Here is an 11512-nt window from a genome sequence, read left to right on the forward strand (position 1 = left end):
GACCGACTCGGTAGCGAGGTGCCCGACTCCAAGCGTCGCGCTGGGACTTTTGAGCCCACGAAGGCCGTCAAGATCGTCCCAGTAGACCCCACCTGCCCCGACAACCGGGCGCTGAGGATCAGCGCCACCCTCGACATCAAATAGGAAGCCATGCTCGTCGACTTTCTTCGCATGAATGCTAATATGTTCGTGTGGAGTCCCTCGGACATCCTAGGCATACCAAGGGAGGTCGCCGAGCACGCCTTGGACATCCGAGCCAGCTCTAGACCGATGAAGCAGCGCCTGCGCTGATTCGATAAGGAAAAGCGTAGGGCCATCGGTGAAGAGGTGCAGAAGCTTTTGGTGGCTGGATTCATCAAAGAAGTGTCCCATCCGGAGTGGTTAGCTAATCCTGTATTAGTTAAGAAGAAAAATGGGAAGTGGAGAATGTGTGTAGACTACACCGGTCTAAACAAAGCATGTCCAAAAGTCCCTTTCCCATTACCTCGAATCGACCAAATCATTGACTCCACTGCGAGATGTGAAACCCTATCCTTCCTTGACGCGTATTCCAGTTACCATCAGATCAAGATGAAAGAGTCTGACCAGCTCGTGACTTCTTTCATCATACCATTTGGCATGTACTGCTACGTGACTATGCCGTTCGGCCTCAGAAACATGGGGGCCACATACCAGCAGTGCGTGACCCATGTCTTCGGCGAGCACATCGGGCGGACCATCGAGGCCTATGTGGATGACATCATGGTCAAGTCCAGGAAGGCCAGCGATCTCATCAATGACTTGGAAATAGCCTTCAGATGCCTCAAAGAAAAGGGCATCAAGCTCAACCCCGAGAAGTGTGTCTTCGGGGTCCCCCGAGGCATGCTCTTAGGATTCATAGTCTTGGAACATGGCATTGAGGCCAACCCAAAGAAGGTCTTAGCCGTAACCAACATGGGGCCAATCCAAGACCTCAAGGGAGTATAGAGGGTTATGGGATGCCTTGCGGCCCTGAGCCGCTTTATCTCATGCCTTGGCAAAAAAAGGCTTACCTCTGTATTGCCTCTTGAGGAAATTAGAACGCTTTTCTTAGACCCCCGAGGCCAAAGAAGCCCTCGCCAAGCTCAAGGCATCGCTCACCAATCCTCCCATCCTAGTACCACCGGCCAAGGGTGAGGCCCTCTTACTCTACGTCACTGCAACGACCTAAGTGGTCAGCGCGGCCATAGTGGTTGAGAGGTAGGAAGAGGGGCATGCTCTACCCATCCAATGACATATTTACTTCATCAGCGAAGTGCTCTCTAAGACCAAAACACGCTACCCCCACATCCAGAAACTGATCTATGCTGTGGTCTTGGCTCGACGCAAGCTGTGTCACTACTTCGAGTCCCACCAAGTGACTGTGGTATCGTCTTTCCCCCTGGGAGAGATAATCCATAACTGGGAGGCCTCGGGTAGGATAGCCAAGTGGGTCGTCGAACTCATGGGGGAAGCTATGTCCTTTGCGCCTTAGAAAGCAATTAAATCTTAGGTCTTGGCCGATTTCGTGGTAGAGTGGACTGACATCCAACTTCCACCTACCCAAGTCTTGGCGGAATGCTGGACCATGTACTTTGATGGGTCCCTGATGAAGACCAGGGTGAGCATGGGTCTGCTCTTCATCTCACGCCTCAAGGTACACATGCGCTACATGATTCGGCTCTACTTCGCCGCCTCCAACAACATAGCCGAGTACGAAGCCCTCGTCAACGGCTTGTAGATCACCATCAAACTTGGAGTATGGCGTCTCGACGTACGGGGCGATTCGTAGCTCATTATCAATCAAGTGATGAAGGAGTCAAACTGCCATGACCCCAAAATGGAGGCGTACTACAAGCTGGTATGTCACCTTGAAGACAAGTTCGATGGTCTCGAACTCAACCACATCATGCGTAAATTCAATGAGGCCGCAGATGAACTGGCAAAGATGGCGTCGGTGTGGGCCTCGGTCCCCCCAAACGTCTTTGCTAGAGACCTCCACAAACCCTCCATTGACTGCACCTTGGTGATGGAAGAGGGCCCAGTGGTCGAGCCCCCCGTAGGGCTCGAGGCCCCCTCTATTGCCGAGACTCCTTTGGCCGAACCTGAGGTCATGGAAGTCAACACAGAGCCTCCCGAGGCCAACCAGGGCATGGACTGGCGAGTCCCATTCCTTGATTACCTCGTCCAAGGAGAGCTTCCCGCTGATAGGACCAAAGCCTAATGGCTTGCTTGGTGAGCCAAGACTTATGTTCTCAGCGACGGTGAATTATACAGGCGAAGTCCATCTGGCGTCCTCTAATGATGCATCACTACTGAGGCAGGTCGAGCCCTACTTTGGGACTTGCACATGGGAGCCTATGGGCACCATGTAGCACCTCAAACGCTCGTTGGAAATGCTTTTCGCCAAGGGTTCTACTGGCCAATGGCTGTTGCTAATGCCACCAAGCTAGTACGCTCCTGCAAGGGATGCCAGTACTACTCACGGCAAATGCATCTCCTGGCCCAAGCTCTCCAAACCATCCCCATCACATGGTTGTTTACCGAGTGGGGGCTCAACATGGTTGGGCCTCTACAGAAAGCCCCCAGGGGCTTCACCCATCTGCTGGTAGCAATCGATAAGTTCTCCAAGTGGATCGAGGCTCATCTGATCAATCGAATCAAGTCCAAGCAAGCGGTGCTGTTCTTCACTAATATCATCCACAGGTTTGGGGTTCCAAACACAATCATCACCGACAATGGGATGTAGTTCACTAGCCACAAGTTCCTAACGTTCTACAACGACCACCACATCCGTGTGGCCTGGTCAGTCATAGGACATTCTAGGACAAACTACCAAGTAGAGCGTGCCAACGGCATGATCCTACAAGGCCTTAAGCCAAGAATATACAATCGGTTGAAGAAATTTGGCAAGAAATGGCTTGCCGAACTCCCATCGGTCATCTGGAGCCTGAGGAACACCCCGAGCCAAGCCACGGGGTTCACACCATTCTTCTTGGTCTATGGAGTCGAGGCCATCCTCCCCACCGACTTGGAATATGGTTCCCCGAGGCTATAGGCCTACGACGAGCAAAGTAACCGCACTACCCATGAAGACACCCTCGACCAACTGGAGGAAGCCTGAGATGTTGCGCTGCTATATTCGGCTAAGTACCAGCAAGCCCTACGATGCTATCAAGCCTGGCGCATTCGAAGCCGAGACCTGAAAGTGGGCGACCTGGTGCTGAGGCTAAGGAAGAGCAACAAGGGCCACCACAAGCTGACCCCGCCATGGGAAGGACCGTACATCATCGCCCAAGTGCTGAAGCCTAGGACCTACAAGCTAGCCAACGAGAAGGGTGAAATCCTCACCAACACTTGGAACATAGAACAACTATGTCGCTTTTACCCTTAAAATCCCAAGCATTGTATACATTGTTTCTCAAAATATAATTAAGAAGTGTTCTTTAGTTGTTCTAATTTTTCAAGAAACCCCCCAGGCTCATCAAGGTCCTCAGCGATACGACGACTCCATTAGGGAGACACGGCTCTACCTCTGTAGAATCGAGCCTCCGTCGGGGGCTAGAAGGGGGGACTCCCCCCTAAGTCCCACGCACCATTTTTTAGTCGTTTTTCGAAAAAATTTCTATGCCAAACTCTCTGGCACGCTCTGGCAAATCAATTATAAAAGACCTAAGGACCGAAAGTCTGTCTTAGGGCCAAAAGGTTAGCCGAGTCACGAGACGGCCTACGCCTCTAGGCTACGGCACTCCCTCACCACCTTTTTTGCCCTAGGGACAGCTTAGGCTCCGAGGAAGTTTTTTGCAAGTGATGTGTTCAGAAACAAGACAGAGGGCAGAGGCTTGGAAATACAATAAAAAACGATTAAAAAGCATAGATGCACAAGCACTTTAAAAAGGCCTCGATGGCCACCAGCGTTATGATACGGTAACATAATCCCTAATTTATTTACATGGCCTCTTGGGCCCAGGTCAAGGCTCAGGGTCTCCAGCATCAGCAGACGACGTGGGAGGGACCACCTCCTCTTCAAACAGCTTCGCTAGCGCCGTGTTGGGGCCCTTAGCCGCCTCCATCAGCTTTGTGACCTCCTCGTTGGCCTCCTTGTCATCCTTAGGCAAAACATAGCCATCACTGATGGCCTTGAGGTTGACACCGACATAGTGCGAGGAGACGATAGCCAGGGCACGCTTGACACCCGTGTGCAGTGCCCCCCGGAGTCGCTCGCGCACTTGGCCGCTCAACGTGACCAAGCGGCTCCTAAGGGAGCTGCCCGACTAGGCCCCCTCAACCTCTAGGGCCTCGCACATGGTATGGGGGGCACTCTACAGTGTGTTGTGCTCCTCGATCTTGGCCTCAAGCACCGCCTGCACTACGATAGAGGCCTAGGCTGCTCGGGTGACCTCCTTCTCCAACTCTGTGCCAAAACAAACAGAATGGGGTCAAGCACAAAGGAAAACGAGCCAAATAGGGGCGGAGGCCCACGGGACTCACCCTCGGCTTTCTCTTCCCAGCGCTGGGCCTCGACTCGAGAGGCCTCGGCTTTCTCCTTCTAGCCCTGGACCTTGACCCGAGAAGCCTCGGCCGCCCTGGAAGCCTCCTTCTCTAGCTCTGCATCACACCAGGGAGTTAGGAGTCGAACGCAAGAAAAGCAAGTAAAACAAGGGGAACAGGACTCACCCTCGACCTTTCCCTTCCAGGCAACAGCCTCGGTCCGGGAAGCCTCGGCCACCTTGAGGGCCACTGCCAGGGCGCCTTTCGTCAGCAAGTGTGCACCCTGCTCTGCCCCTAGCTGCCCAGCAAGGGCCTTGGCAGAGGTTGTCGCTTCTTCAGCCCAGGACCTAAAGGTGTCTTGATCGCCGGCCACGCGGGTCTGCTCCTCCTCCAGCTCCTTGACCCGCACCGCCAAAGGGACAACCTGCTCCTGAGCCATGGCCGCCTCGACCTTCATATCGGCACAATGAAGGTGGAGGTCCTCCACCTTCGCACTCCGCGTCGACAGAAGCTCATTGGCATCAGCGAGCAAGCCCTTTTGCCGCTAGAGCTGGCCCTAGATGTCCCTCTCCTATTGGAGGAACAATGACTTCCCAAGGGACCGGGTATTGAGCTCCTAGATAGGCAAAACAGGGGTCATTCACTACGATAAAACTCGAAAAAAGACGACACCACATGAGAAAAGAAGGCACGAACCTGGGTGACCCCGGGCAGATCGTCGACCACGACGGACAGCGCTGTCCACAGCGACCGCTCCGCCAGCTGGTGGTATTGCTTGAAGGTGTCCTAGCGCCCCCCTCAGCCACGTCCTTAAGGGCGAACAGAGGCTCCCCCTTAGGGTCATCCCGGCTCTGCCATGAGACACACGGGTGATCCTACCCGCAGGGCTCGGGTCGTACCCACATGAGGTCTGAGCTTCCCTCGCCATAGGTCAGAGCTGGCTGCTCCATAGTGTCGGCCGCCTTGGCATTGACCACTCCTTCGCCCAGGAAGTATCGTCGGAGGAGATCGAATGGACCTCCACTTCCCAGGCGCTCTCCTACAACAGCGGTGGGCCTTGGACCAGTGGCGGTATTGAGGCTTGCCCTGCCTTCGCCTCCACTTCCTGGGCTGCCGCCCTCATCGCGCTCATGCCGGCTCCCGCCACCCCGGCCTCGGTGGTCTCGGGGGCTCCGGTCCCCGTTGCTTTGGCCTCGGTGGTCTTGGACGCCCCGGCCTCCATCGCCTCGGCCTCGGAAGTCCGGGGGGGGCCTCTGTGTCACCCTCGGTGGCCTCGGCAACTGAGGGCGCCTTGGCCCTATCTAACTCGTGGGTCTTGGCCTCGTAGGGCATAGGTGTTTCCTCCCTCGCTCGCTCCATGGCCACCCCGGTAGCCTCCCCCTGGGCGACCAGCTCCTTCGGGTCGGCCCTTGCCAACGCCACACCGCCCTGTACGGCGGCCTGTGCCTCCACCACCCATTGAGCGGTGGAGCCCGTGCTCACCTTGAGCAACTTGCGTGACGCCAGGGCAGGCACCTCTGCCTAACGCTTCTGGCTGAAGGCAGAATACCCACTTGGTCAGCACATGACCGTAAAGCGAGAGGGAAACGATACGAACTCCGCTAAAAAACACTCACCTCGAGCGGGGATGCAACCGCTTCAGCACTGCAACCCTCCTCTGCAATGGCGGTGGTGACAGTGGTGGCACGGCCTCTATATCCGCTGATGCTGGCCAGCCCTCACTGGACTCCGGCGCCCCCTCGATCCTCTACGGGGGCAGTTGTGTCGCCCTTGCCGCCACTTGCTCCACCTCTACTATCGAGCCCACCGGGCTGACGGCGTGTTTTCCAAACGCCCGTGCCTCGGGTGTGTCGGCCTCGGCCTTGGGGTGGGCTATCACCAGCCCCGAGGTGTCCTCTCCTCCTCCTCCTAGAAGTGCCAAGCTACTTGCCGATGTCCCTTCGCGCTATCTCCCCGACATTGAGGAGATGGTCCAGGGGACCCCGCCCCATCTCGCTCTTGTCATCTTCGCCTGAAGAGTCCGTCGACAGTGACAGCGACGGAGACACCTCCACCGGGAGTCTGTCCTGCCTCTGCTATTGGCAGTGCTTCTCTAGTCCTTCGCGCTCAAGGATCTTCCTTGTGCGCTTTGCCTCCTTGGCATCCTTTCGCTTCTTCTACGCCTCGGTGTGCGCCCGGTTCGCCGCCCACCGCTCTGCGTCCTCGAGAACGGGCGACGGGGAGGCTCACACGTCTCTCATCCCCTGTAGGAATGGCGAACACAAATAAGGGACTAGAAAACAGTGAGGAACAAGGAGGCCTTAGGGGCCGCAATAGCATGTGACTTACCAAAGAAAGGTACCCCCGTGATGTGCGCATCACGAATGGGGTCAGACCACCGATCTTCAGCCGCCCCTCCACCATCTCCCTCACCCAACGAAGAATCTCCTCATCGGAGAGGGCTGAGGCAGATAACAAGATGCCCTCGATCGGCTCATCCAGTCTCATCTCAAACAGGCTCTGCCGCCGAGCCATCAACGGCAGCACCCTCCAGTGGTGGAAGGCTGCCACAACCACAACCACCGTGAGGCCATAGCCATGCAGCCTCTCTAGTCCCTCTAGGAGCAGCTGCAACTTGGGCTGATCCTCCTTTGGGACGCCATACCTCCACTTCTCCGGCTGGCTCTCCACGACTCGCCCGGTGTAGGGGGGAGTCCGCCATCATTGTTGCGGAGGTAGAACCAGCTGGTGTACCAGCGGCGATTGGTTGACACGAGCTGGGCCAGGATGTAAAGGTGTTGCTGGTCCTAGCACACTTGGAGAGTGCAGCTACCGGCCCTCACCACCTTCCTCATGCCCATTGGCTTGGTGGTATGCCCCGCCTAGAAGAGGTGGAGCCACAGCTCCCAATGGGGGGCAATCCCTAGGTACCCCTCATAGACGGCGACAAAGATAGCCGCCTACATGATGGAGTTGGGGTTAAAGTTGTGGAGCTCCACGCCATAGTAGTGCAGGAGCGCCCGCATAAACCAGTCCGCCGGTAGGCCAAGACCATGCTCGTGAAAGGACACAAAGCTCACAATGTAGCCATCATGTGGCCTCGGCTCTGACTTGCCCAACGGAGCAATCCACTCTGGCTTGTTGGGGTCGATAACCGGATGGAGAAGGCCATCGTCGACGAGCGACTGGAGCGTCTCCATGGATACGTCAGACTGACCCCAAGCATCTACCTCAATGACAATAGTGCCGGCCATGAGTGTAGTGGAGAATGCGACTACGATGGTAAGCCTCTCTCTCTCTGCCTCACCCTTCTCCCTTCTTCTCCCCGGTGCTCTCTGTTCCTAGCAACAGCTCGAGGGCGGCAAAGGCAAATGCAGGCAAGGTAAGGAGGGGAGGGGCGAAGCTCATTGCGTATTTATGCAGGAAGGGCACGAAGCGGACAAGTGATGAAACCGGGGGAGTTTCCCCCAAATATGATATAGTTAATCCAGATCCGATTTTACTGCCCATATACCCACATTTTCCTTATTAATCGCGTGAATAGTTATGTCCCATCCGCTGACATAGAGTCACGTTCGACCACTACAGCGGCAGGCAACGTTCCGCCTCCTCGAGAAAACTGCCTCAAAAGGCACGCCTGCCATTGTCAAGCCGATGGGGGGGGGATATCCCCCACTCGATTCCTTTTAGACGAAGGAACTGGGCATCGAGCCCGTTACGGTCCAGGGGTTCGAAGGCTAGGCCCTTGAAGGTTTCAACAGCTGCCCCAGGGCAATAGTGTCAGGGATGACTATGGGCGACCCCATACGGGGCTGAGGCCCAAGCAAGCGAAACGCTTGGGATGCCCTAAGTCGTGTCTGAGACCGGCAGAGAGGTCTCCAAATGGGATCCCATCGTAGGGAGGCATCGAGCCCCTAGGGCCAATTGAATAGCCCTAGGACCCACTAGAGAAGCCCTCTAGTACTTTTGGAGTGTGTCTCTGGACCGCTAGCCGACCCCTATCAAATGGGGCATGGGTCTCTACTCGGACTTACCCGATAACAGCTCACCGGAAGTGTCACCGCTCGCGCCCATCGAGGGAAGCCTGACATATTCCACCCCTCCTTCCAAACAAAAAGGATACGCGAGGGTCGCACAAAAAGCTAGGGGAACTCCTGATCGCCCTCTCTCCATGCAGAGGCTCGGGGGCTCTTCCTACAAACTTGCTGAGACCCAGCGACCTAGGCTCGCACGTGGGGGCTCAGCAAACAACCCCTCCTTTCGAGCAAAAAGGATGCACGAGGGTCGCACAAAAAGCCAGGGGAACTCCTAACTGCCCTCTCGCTCCATACAGAGGCTAGGGGACTCTTTCTGCAACCTTGCTGAGACCCAGCAACCTAGGCTCACACTCGAGGGCTCAGCAAACAACCCCTCTGTCCGAACAAAAAGGACGCACGAGGGTCGCACAAAAAGCTAGGGGAACTCCTGACTATCCTCTCACTCTGTGCAGAGGCTAGGGGCTCTTCCTACAACCTTGCCGAGACTCAGCGACCTAGGCTCACACTCAAGGGCTCGGCAAACAACCCCTCTGTTCGAACGAAAAGGACGCGCGAGGGTCGCACAAAAAGCTAGGGGAACCTATGATTGCCCTCTCGCTCCATGCAGAGGCTAGGGGACTCTTCCTATAACCTTGCCGAGACCCAACGACCTAGGTTCGCACTCAAGGGCTCGGCAAATGACCCCTCCGTCCGAACGAAAAGGACGCGTGAGGGTCGCATGAAAAGCCAGGGGAACCCTAACCGCCCTCTCGCTCCGCGCAGAGGCTCGGGGGCTCTTCCCGCACCCAGGGCGAAGACAAGCAACTCGAACCCGTAGGGAAAACATGATAAAGGGCATCAAGCCCATTACGGTCCAGGCATTCGAAGGCTAGGCCCCCAAAGGTTTTGACAGCCGCCCTAGGGCAATAGAGTTAGGGACAACTATGGGCGAGCCCATACATGGCCGAGGCCTGAGCGAGCGACTGCTCAGGACACCCTAAGTTGTGTCCGAGACCGGCAGGGAGGTCTCCGAATGGGATCCCACCGTAGGAGGCATCGAGCCACTGGGGCCCATCGAACGGCCCTGGCACCCACTAGAGAAGCCCTCTAGTACTTTTGGAGTGCATCTCTAGACCGCTAGCCGACCCCTATCGAATGGGGCACGGGCCTCCACTCGGACTTACCCGATAATAGCTCACTGGAGGTGTCACTACTCACACCCACCGAGGGTAGCATGGCACCCTCCACCCCTCCTTCCGAATGAAAAGGATGCATGAGGGCCACATAAAAAAGATAGGGAAACCCCTGATTGCCCTCTTGCTCTAAGCAGAGGCTTAGGGGCTCTTCCTGCAACCAAACCGAGGCTCAGCGACCCAAACTCACACCCATGGGCTTGGCAAATGCAATAAAACCCTTGCACGATGTGAGAAAAGCCCCTGAAGGAATCAATCCTTTCCTCTAGGGTCTTGGGGGCTACACCCGGCGAGTGCGCTCGCGCGCACCTACCGAGGCCTTGAGTATAAAACACCATCCCACCAGGAGCTGCCATGAGCTGAGTCTCATCAAAACCTCAGGGAGAGCGCTCACACTCTCCCTAAGGCTCGAGGGCTACTGTCGGGTACCATAAAAAGAGGTCCCCTAAGCAACAACCAAAAAATTGCTTAGACCCTATCAAAATTAATGCCAAGAGACAAACTATTGGCTAACCCCCGGCCTTGATCAAGGCCACCGAATCTCTGCCTCGCTCAAGGCCTCACATGAAAGGCCTCAGACAGCCTACCGAATCTCCGCCTCGCTCAAGGCCTCGCACGAAAGGCCTCGGACGGTCTACCAATTTTCCGCCTTGCTCAAGGCCTCGCACGAAAGGCCTCGGACGGGGAATCGATTCTCCGTCTCGCCTGAGGCCTCGCGCGTAAAGCCTCGGACGAGATGCCGATTCTCTGTATCACTCAAGGCCGGCTCGGCAATAACCCCATCGCCTCTGCCTCGACTGATCTCCCCAACAGAGCGCCATGTCCAATTAATGTGACCAACCACTCCCGCAACATCAGACGAACGATGACTCGACACAGCAAAGCAGCCAACAAGATGGGAAGTCACATCAGCACCATACCGTCTGAGATAGGACAGGACAGGGCAGGGGTTATCGGCCGCTATGCTTGGTACTATGCCCATGACCAGCGCCCGCACTGCACTATGCTACCTAACCCCTGCTCTAGGAACAACGCGGCATGGGGAGTCAAGTCTGGGTCACTATAGCCTCAGAATCAGTGTACAGGACCAACTGCTCCCTCCATGCCTCGGCAATCTACTTTAGGGTCTCGGCAACCTTAGGATTTGCACCCGTCGAGCCCTCCATAATGGCTCGGCCTCGGTACCAACCGAGCCTAGGCTCTTCATGCGGTCAACACACAGCGACCGACACATCGCCCGCCAGGCCCTGCATCAAGCTATCACTGGAGCTCCCACGTCGCATAGGATTGGACTTGACCGGCGCGTTGCTCTAGCACTTCAAGGGCAGGACCACTCCAATGACCATGCCGCCACAGTGACAAGCTATAGGGTTCGGACATGCCGCCTTTGTTCGCATGATGCTATGTAGCAATCACATGTATCACCCCTGTCCCCCCTTCAACTATAAAAGGGAGAGACCAGGGCTGTTTCTAGGGACAGATGCCAGACTTACTCTCACGCTCACACACACTTAGGCATAGATGAGCTCACGAGATAGATGAACATGCATAGGAAGAGGAACAGACGAACTCACTCACTCACACGCAAGCAACACTCTGTAACACACATGCTTCCCCATGGCCTGAGATCAACATCTCAAGCAAGTCACAACGCTCCACGTAGAGACCTGGGATTAGCTCCCTCTCTCACCCTGCTTGTAACCCCCTACTACAAGCACTTCGGTGCAAGGAATATAAGATTGATCTCTCAGACTGGACGTAAGGCACCTATTGCCTAAATCAGTATAAAACTTGTGTCTCTTTGCATCACCATCCGGGATTAGGGGCACATAGTAT

This window comes from Miscanthus floridulus, chromosome 1 (assembly GCF_019320115.1).
Source record: "Miscanthus floridulus cultivar M001 chromosome 1, ASM1932011v1, whole genome shotgun sequence".
Taxonomy (NCBI): Eukaryota; Viridiplantae; Streptophyta; class Magnoliopsida; order Poales; family Poaceae; genus Miscanthus; species Miscanthus floridulus.